This window comes from Hypanus sabinus, chromosome 11 (assembly GCF_030144855.1).
Source record: "Hypanus sabinus isolate sHypSab1 chromosome 11, sHypSab1.hap1, whole genome shotgun sequence".
Classification (NCBI taxonomy): domain Eukaryota; kingdom Metazoa; phylum Chordata; class Chondrichthyes; order Myliobatiformes; family Dasyatidae; genus Hypanus; species Hypanus sabinus.
In genome coordinates, this window is record NC_082716.1 from 2,576 (window position 1) to 12,500 (window position 9,925).

Here is a 9,925-nt window from a genome sequence, read left to right on the forward strand (position 1 = left end):
AACCCTAACCCTAACCCTAACCCTAACCCTAACCCTAACCCTAACCCTAACCCTAACCCTAACCCTAACCCTAACCCTAACCCTAACCCTAACCCTAACCCTAACCCTAACCCTAACCCTAACCCTAACCCTAACCCTAACCCTAACCCTAACCCTAACCCTACCCTAACCCTAACCCTAACCCTAACCCTAACCCTAACCCTAACCCTAACCCTAACCCTAACCCTAACCCTAACCCTAACCCTAACCCTAACCCTAACCCTAACCCTAACCCTAACCCTAACCCTAACCCTAACCCTAACCCTAACCCTAACCCTAACCCTAACCCTAACCCTAACCCTAACCCTAACCCTAACCCTAACCCTAACCCTAACCCTAACCCTAACCCTAACCCTAACCCTAACCCTAACCCTAACCCTAACCCTAACCCTAACCCTAACCCTAACCCTAACCCTAACCCTAACCCTAACCCTAACCCTAACCCTAACCCTAACCCTAACCCTAACCCTAACCCTAACCCTAACCCTAACCCTAACCCTAACCCTAACCCTAACCCTAACCCTAACCCTAACCCTAACCCTAACCCTAACCCTAACCCTAACCCTAACCCTAACCCTAACCCTAACCCTAACCTAACCCTAACCCTAACCCTAACCCTAACCCTAACCCTAACCCTAACCCTAACCCTAACCCTAACCCTAACCCTAACCCTAACCCTAACCCTAACCCTAACCCTAACCCTAACCCTAACCCTAACCCTAACCCTAACCTAACCCTAACCCTAACCCTAACCCTAACCCTAACCCTAACCCTAACCCTAACCCTAACCCTAACCCTAACCCTAACCCTAACCCTAACCCTAACCCTAACCCTAACCCTAACCCTAACCCTAACCCTAACCTAACCCTAACCCTAACCCTAACCCTAACCCTAACCCTAACCCTAACCCTAACCCTAACCCTAACCCTAACCCTAACCCTAACCCTAACCCTAACCCTAACCCTAACCCTAACCCTAACCCTAACCCTAACCCTAACCCTAACCCTAACCCTAACCCTAACCCTAACCCTAACCCTAACCCTAACCCTAACCCTAACCCTAACCCTAACCCTAACCCTAACCCTAACCTAACCCTAACCCTAACCCTAACCCTAACCCTAACCCTAACCCTAACCCTAACCCTAACCCTAACCCTAACCCTAACCCTAACCCTAACCCTAACCCTAACCCTAACCCTAACCCTAACCTAACCCTAACCCTAACCCTAACCCTAACCCTAACCCTAACCCTAACCCTAACCCTAACCCTAACCCTAACCCTAACCCTAACCCTAACCCTAACCCTAACCCTAACCCTAACCCTAACCCTAACCCTAACCCTAACCCTAACCCTAACCCTAACCCTAACCCTAACCCTAACCCTAACCCTAACCCTAACCCTACCCTAACCCTAACCCTAACCCTAACCCTAACCCTAACCCTAACCCTAACCCTAACCCTAACCCTAACCCTAACCCTAACCCTAACCCTAACCCTAACCCTAACCCTAACCCTAACCCTAACCCTAACCCTAACCCTAACCCTAACCCTAACCCTAACCCTAACCCTAACCCTAACCCTAACCCTAACCCTAACCCTAACCCTAACCCTAACCCTAACCCTAACCCTAACCCTAACCCTAACCCTAACCCTAACCCTAACCCTAACCCTAACCCTAACCCTAACCCTAACCCTAACCCTAACCCTAACCCTAACCCTAACCCTAACCCTAACCCTAACCCTAACCCTAACCCTAACCCTAACCTAACCCTAACCCTAACCCTAACCCTAACCCTAACCCTAACCCTAACCCTAACCCTAACCCTAACCCTAACCCTAACCCTAACCCTAACCCTAACCCTAACCCTAACCCTAACCCTAACCCTAACCCTAACCCTAACCCTAACCCTAACCCTAACCCTAACCCTAACCCTAACCCTAACCCTAACCCTAACCCTAACCCTAACCCTAACCCTAACCCTAACCCTAACCCTAACCCTAACCCTAACCCTAACCCTAACCCTAACCCTAACCCTAACCCTAACCCTAACCCTAACCTAACCCTAACCCTAACCCTAACCCTAACCCTAACCCTAACCCTAACCCTAACCCTAACCCTAACCCTAACCCTAACCCTAACCCTAACCCTAACCCTAACCCTAACCCTAACCCTAACCCTAACCCTAACCCTAACCCTAACCCTAACCCTAACCCTAACCCTAACCCTAACCCTAACCCTAACCCTAACCCTAACCCTAACCCTAACCCTAACCCTAACCCTAACCCTAACCCTAACCCTAACCCTAACCCTAACCCTAACCCTAACCCTAACCCTAACCCTAACCCTAACCCTAACCCTAACCCTAACCCTAACCCTAACCCTAACCCTAACCCTAACCCTAACCCTAACCCTAACCCTAACCCTAACCCTAACCCTAACCCTAACCCTAACCCTAACCCTAACCCTAACCCTAACCCTAACCCTAACCCTAACCCTAACCCTAACCCTAACCCTAACCCTAACCCTAACCCTAACCCTAACCCTAACCCTAACCCTAACCCTAACCCTAACCCTAACCCTAACCCTAACCCTAACCCTAACCCTAACCCTAACCCTAACCCTAACCCTAACCCTAACCCTAACCCTAACCCTAACCCTAACCCTAACCCTAACCCTAACCCTAACCCTAACCCTAACCCTAACCCTAACCCTAACCCTAACCCTAACCCTAACCCTAACCCTAACCCTAACCCTAACCCTAACCCTAACCCTAACCCTAACCCTAACCCTAACCCTAACCCTAACCCTAACCCTAACCCTAACCCTAACCCTAACCCTAACCCTAACCCTAACCCTAACCCTAACCCTAACCCTAACCCTAACCCTAACCCTAACCCTAACCCTAACCCTAACCCTAACCCTAACCCTAACCCTAACCCTAACCCTAACCCTAACCCTAACCCTAACCCTAACCCTAACCCTAACCCTAACCCTAACCCTAACCCTAACCCTAACCCTAACCCTAACCCTAACCCTAACCCTAACCCTAACCCTAACCCTAACCCTAACCCTAACCCTAACCCTAACCCTAACCCTAACCCTAACCCTAACCCTAACCCTAACCCTAACCCTAACCCTAACCCTAACCCTAACCCTAACCCTAACCCTAACCCTAACCCTAACCCTAACCCTAACCCTAACCCTAACCCTAACCCTAACCCTAACCCTAACCCTAACCCTAACCCTAACCCTAACCCTAACCCTAACCCTAACCCTAACCCTAACCCTAACCCTAACCCTAACCCTAACCCTAACCCTAACCCTAACCCTAACCCTAACCCTAACCCTAACCCTAACCCTAACCCTAACCCTAACCCTAACCCTAACCCTAACCCTAACCCTAACCCTAACCCTAACCCTAACCCTAACCCTAACCCTAACCCTAACCCTAACCCTAACCCTAACCCTAACCCTAACCCTAACCCTAACCCTAACCCTAACCCTAACCCTAACCCTAACCCTAACCCTAACCCTAACCCTAACCCTAACCCTAACCCTAACCCTAACCCTAACCCTAACCCTAACCCTAACCCTAACCCTAACCCTAACCCTAACCCTAACCCTAACCCTAACCCTAACCCTAACCCTAACCCTAACCCTAACCCTAACCCTAACCCTAACCCTAACCCTAACCCTAACCCTAACCCTAACCCTAACCCTAACCCTAACCCTAACCCTAACCCTAACCCTAACCCTAACCCTAACCCTAACCCTAACCCTAACCCTAACCCTAACCCTAACCCTAACCCTAACCCTAACCCTAACCCTAACCCTAACCCTAACCCTAACCCTAACCCTAACCCTAACCCTAACCCTAACCCTAACCCTAACCCTAACCCTAACCCTAACCCTAACCCTAACCCTAACCCTAACCCTAACCCTAACCCTAACCCTAACCCTAACCCTAACCCTAACCCTAACCCTAACCCTAACCCTAACCCTAACCCTAACCCTAACCCTAACCCTAACCCTAACCCTAACCCTAACCCTAACCCTAACCCTAACCCTAACCCTAACCCTAACCCTAACCCTAACCCTAACCCTAACCCTAACCCTAACCCTAACCCTAACCCTAACCCTAACCCTAACCCTAACCCTAACCCTAACCCTAACCCTAACCCTAACCCTAACCCTAACCCTAACCCTAACCCTAACCCTAACCCTAACCCTAACCCTAACCCTAACCCTAACCCTAACCCTAACCCTAACCCTAACCCTAACCCTAACCCTAACCCTAACCCTAACCCTAACCCTAACCCTAACCCTAACCCTAACCCTAACCCTAACCCTAACCCTAACCCTAACCCTAACCCTAACCCTAACCCTAACCCTAACCCTAACCCTAACCCTAACCCTAACCCTAACCCTAACCCTAACCCTAACCCTAACCCTAACCCTAACCCTAACCCTAACCCTAACCCTAACCCTAACCCTAACCCTAACCCTAACCCTAACCCTAACCCTAACCCTAACCCTAACCCTAACCCTAACCCTAACCCTAACCCTAACCCTAACCCTAACCCTAACCCTAACCCTAACCCTAACCCTAACCCTAACCCTAACCCTAACCCTAACCCTAACCCTAACCCTAACCCTAACCCTAACCCTAACCCTAACCCTAACCCTAACCCTAACCCTAACCCTAACCCTAACCCTAACCCTAACCCTAACCCTAACCCTAACCCTAACCCTAACCCTAACCCTAACCCTAACCCTAACCCTAACCCTAACCCTAACCCTAACCCTAACCCTAACCCTAACCCTAACCCTAACCCTAACCCTAACCCTAACCCTAACCCTAACCCTAACCCTAACCCTAACCCTAACCCTAACCCTAACCCTAACCCTAACCCTAACCCTAACCCTAACCCTAACCCTAACCCTAACCCTAACCCTAACCCTAACCCTAACCCTAACCCTAACCCTAACCCTAACCCTAACCCTAACCCTAACCCTAACCCTAACCCTAACCCTAACCCTAACCCTAACCCTAACCCTAACCCTAACCCTAACCCTAACCCTAACCCTAACCCTAACCCTAACCCTAACCCTAACCCTAACCCTAACCCTAACCCTAACCCTAACCCTAACCCTAACCCTAACCCTAACCCTAACCCTAACCCTAACCCTAACCCTAACCCTAACCCTAACCCTAACCCTAACCCTAACCCTAACCCTAACCCTAACCCTAACCCTAACCCTAACCCTAACCCTAACCCTAACCCTAACCCTAACCCTAACCCTAACCCTAACCCTAACCCTAACCCTAACCCTAACCCTAACCCTAACCCTAACCCTAACCCTAACCCTAACCCTAACCCTAACCCTAACCCTAACCCTAACCCTAACCCTAACCCTAACCCTAACCCTAACCCTAACCCTAACCCTAACCCTAACCCTAACCCTAACCCTAACCCTAACCCTAACCCTAACCCTAACCCTAACCCTAACCCTAACCCTAACCCTAACCCTAACCCTAACCCTAACCCTAACCCTAACCCTAACCCTAACCCTAACCCTAACCCTAACCCTAACCCTAACCCTAACCCTAACCCTAACCCTAACCCTAACCCTAACCCTAACCCTAACCCTAACCCTAACCCTAACCCTAACCCTAACCCTAACCCTAACCCTAACCCTAACCCTAACCCTAACCCTAACCCTAACCCTAACCCTAACCCTAACCCTAACCCTAACCCTAACCCTAACCCTAACCCTAACCCTAACCCTAACCCTAACCCTAACCCTAACCCTAACCCTAACCCTAACCCTAACCCTAACCCTAACCCTAACCCTAACCCTAACCCTAACCCTAACCCTAACCCTAACCCTAACCCTAACCCTAACCCTAACCCTAACCCTAACCCTAACCCTAACCCTAACCCTAACCCTAACCCTAACCCTAACCCTAACCCTAACCCTAACCCTAACCCTAACCCTAACCCTAACCCTAACCCTAACCCTAACCCTAACCCTAACCCTAACCCTAACCCTAACCCTAACCCTAACCCTAACCCTAACCCTAACCCTAACCCTAACCCTAACCCTAACCCTAACCCTAACCCTAACCCTAACCCTAACCCTAACCCTAACCCTAACCCTAACCCTAACCCTAACCCTAACCCTAACCCTAACCCTAACCCTAACCCTAACCCTAACCCTAACCCTAACCCTAACCCTAACCCTAACCCTAACCCTAACCCTAACCCTAACCCTAACCCTAACCCTAACCCTAACCCTAACCCTAACCCTAACCCTAACCCTAACCCTAACCCTAACCCTAACCCTAACCCTAACCCTAACCCTAACCCTAACCCTAACCCTAACCCTAACCCTAACCCTAACCCTAACCCTAACCCTAACCCTAACCCTAACCCTAACCCTAACCCTAACCCTAACCCTAACCCTAACCCTAACCCTAACCCTAACCCTAACCCTAACCCTAACCCTAACCCTAACCCTAACCCTAACCCTAACCCTAACCCTAACCCTAACCCTAACCCTAACCCTAACCCTAACCCTAACCCTAACCCTAACCCTAACCCTAACCCTAACCCTAACCCTAACCCTAACCCTAACCCTAACCCTAACCCTAACCCTAACCCTAACCCTAACCCTAACCCTAACCCTAACCCTAACCCTAACCCTAACCCTAACCCTAACCCTAACCCTAACCCTAACCCTAACCCTAACCCTAACCCTAACCCTAACCCTAACCCTAACCCTAACCCTAACCCTAACCCTAACCCTAACCCTAACCCTAACCCTAACCCTAACCCTAACCCTAACCCTAACCCTAACCCTAACCCTAACCCTAACCCTAACCCTAACCCTAACCCTAACCCTAACCCTAACCCTAACCCTAACCCTAACCCTAACCCTAACCCTAACCCTAACCCTAACCCTAACCCTAACCCTAACCCTAACCCTAACCCTAACCCTAACCCTAACCCTAACCCTAACCCTAACCCTAACCCTAACCCTAACCCTAACCCTAACCCTAACCCTAACCCTAACCCTAACCCTAACCCTAACCCTAACCCTAACCCTAACCCTAACCCTAACCCTAACCCTAACCCTAACCCTAACCCTAACCCTAACCCTAACCCTAACCCTAACCCTAACCCTAACCCTAACCCTAACCCTAACCCTAACCCTAACCCTAACCCTAACCCTAACCCTAACCCTAACCCTAACCCTAACCCTAACCCTAACCCTAACCCTAACCCTAACCCTAACCCTAACCCTAACCCTAACCCTAACCCTAACCCTAACCCTAACCCTAACCCTAACCCTAACCCTAACCCTAACCCTAACCCTAACCCTAACCCTAACCCTAACCCTAACCCCTAACCCTAACCCTAACCCTAACCCTAACCCTAACCCTAACCCTAACCCTAACCCTAACCCTAACCCTAACCCTAACCCTAACCCTAACCCTAACCCTAACCCTAACCCTAACCCTAACCCTAACCCTAACCCTAACCCTAACCCTAACCCTAACCCTAACCCTAACCCTAACCCTAACCCTAACCCTAACCCTAACCCTAACCCTAACCCTAACCCTAACCCTAACCCTAACCCTAATGCGGGACAAGTCGTTAACCAGCCCGGCCGGGACAAGTCGTTAACCAACGTCGGCGAGACAAGTCGTTAACCAGCCCGGCCGGGACAAGTCGTTAACCAACCCTAATGCGGCGGGACTTGGAATAATTTCGACGTCTGCCGAGGACTGCGATGGGCGGTGCGACCTCCTGTAGTCCCGACGGAGGAGCCGCCCCTCGGCCGGCACGACCCTCGGAAGACGTCCCCTCGCGGCAAGCCAGCCGAGGTATGACGCGTGCGGACCTGCCAGGAGCACAACCCAAACCTTAAAACTAACCCTGGCCATAGCACGAGCCCTAGCCCCAGCCCAAGCCCCAACCCATATCCTAGCCCTAGCCCTGACCCTAGCCCCAACCCTAACCCTAACCCCAACCCTAACCCTAACCCCAGCCCTAACCCTAAAGCTAACCCCAACCCTAACCCTAACCCTAGCCCCGACCCTGACCCTAACCCTAACCCTAGCCCCAACCCTAACCCTAACCCTAACCCTAACCCTAACCCTAACCCTAACCCTAACCCTAACCCTAACCCTAACCCTAACCCTAACCCTAACCCTAGCCCGAACCCAATCCCCGGGCGGGCAATCGGGTTGCCCGACCGGGCCCTGGCAAATCGTTAACCAACGTCGGCGAGACAAGTCGTTAACCAGCCCTGCCGGGACAAGTCGTTAACCAACGTCGGCGAGACAAGTCGTTAACCAGCCCGGCCGGGACAAGTCGTTAACCAACCCTAATGCGGCGGGACTTGGAATAATTCCGACGTCTGCCGAGGACTGCGATGGGCGGTGCGACCTCCTGTAGTCCCGACGGAGGAGCCGCCCCTCGGCCGGCACGGCCCTCCGAAGACGCCCCCTCGCGGCAGCCCGCCGAGCTATGGCGCGCGGGGACCTGCCAGGAGCACAAGCCAAACCTTAACCCTAACCCTGGCACTAACCCTAACCCTAACCCTAACCCCAGCCCTAACCCTAAAGCTAACCCCAACCCTAACCCTAACCCTAGCCCCGACCCTGACCCTAACCCTAACCCTAGCCCCAACCCTAACCCTAACCCTAACCCTAACCCTAACCCTAACCCTAACCCTAACCCTAACCCTAACCCTAACCCTAACCCTAACCCTAACCCTAACCCTAGCCCGAACCCAATCCCCGGGCGGGCAATCGGGTTGCCCGACCGGGCCCTGGCAAATCGTTAACCAACGTCGGCGAGACAAGTCGTTAACCAGCCCTGCCGGGACAAGTCGTTAACCAACGTCGGCGAGACAAGTCGTTAACCAGCCCGGCCGGGACAAGTCGTTAACCAACCCTAATGCGGCGGGACTTGGAATAATTCCGACGTCTGCCGAGGACTGCGATGGGCGGTGCGACCTCCTGTAGTCCCGACGGAGGAGCCGCCCCTCGGCCGGCACGGCCCTCCGAAGACGCCCCCTCGCGGCAGCCCGCCGAGCTATGGCGCGCGGGGACCTGCCAGGAGCACAAGCCAAACCTTAACCCTAACCCTGGCACTAACCCTAACCCTAACCCTGACGCCAGCCCTAACCCTAACACTAGCCCTAACTAACCCTAACCCTCACCCTCACCCTAAAACGCCCAGTCTTTGTAACTGGGCGTACGTCGGTCCCGCAGCGGCGCGCGGCTAATTCGCCCCTGGACCTGCTAGCACCTTCTGCGAATACCGGCGAAGACGCTGACCCAGCCAGCCAGCCAGCCAGCCAACGCGCTCGTCTGTGCCGGCACACTGCAGCTCGGCAACCGGGGAGCCCACAGCCAAGCCCTCGCGAGGCTGCTGTAGCTGGCCCACCCACCCACCCACCTCCCCCAAAGACGGGTCGTGTGGGAGCCAGGTGTCCGGACCCGGGCTGCGGTTAACCATTTACCCGCGTGCAATTCGTTAACCGACTCTGCTTCGGAAGTCCCGATGCGGGACGGATTTGCCGGCCGCTGCCGGCCCGGAGTTCCAGAGACCCGGCCGCCGGGGTCAGATTCGGCCGCCCCTTTGACACATGCAATTTCTGTACGGGGGCATTGGCGGGGTTCCCGGAGATATATGGGGAGGCGTTTTTCTCGACCACCTAGGAGTGGTCGACAGGCGGTACGGGCCTCCCCACTTCGTTAACCCGGGCCGCGCGGCGGCATTTACGGGCGAACGGCGACTTCGCCCGTCCGTCCGTCCGGCCGGACGGATTTTCCCACCGATTCCCACTGGCGGAAGTCCGCATGGGGACC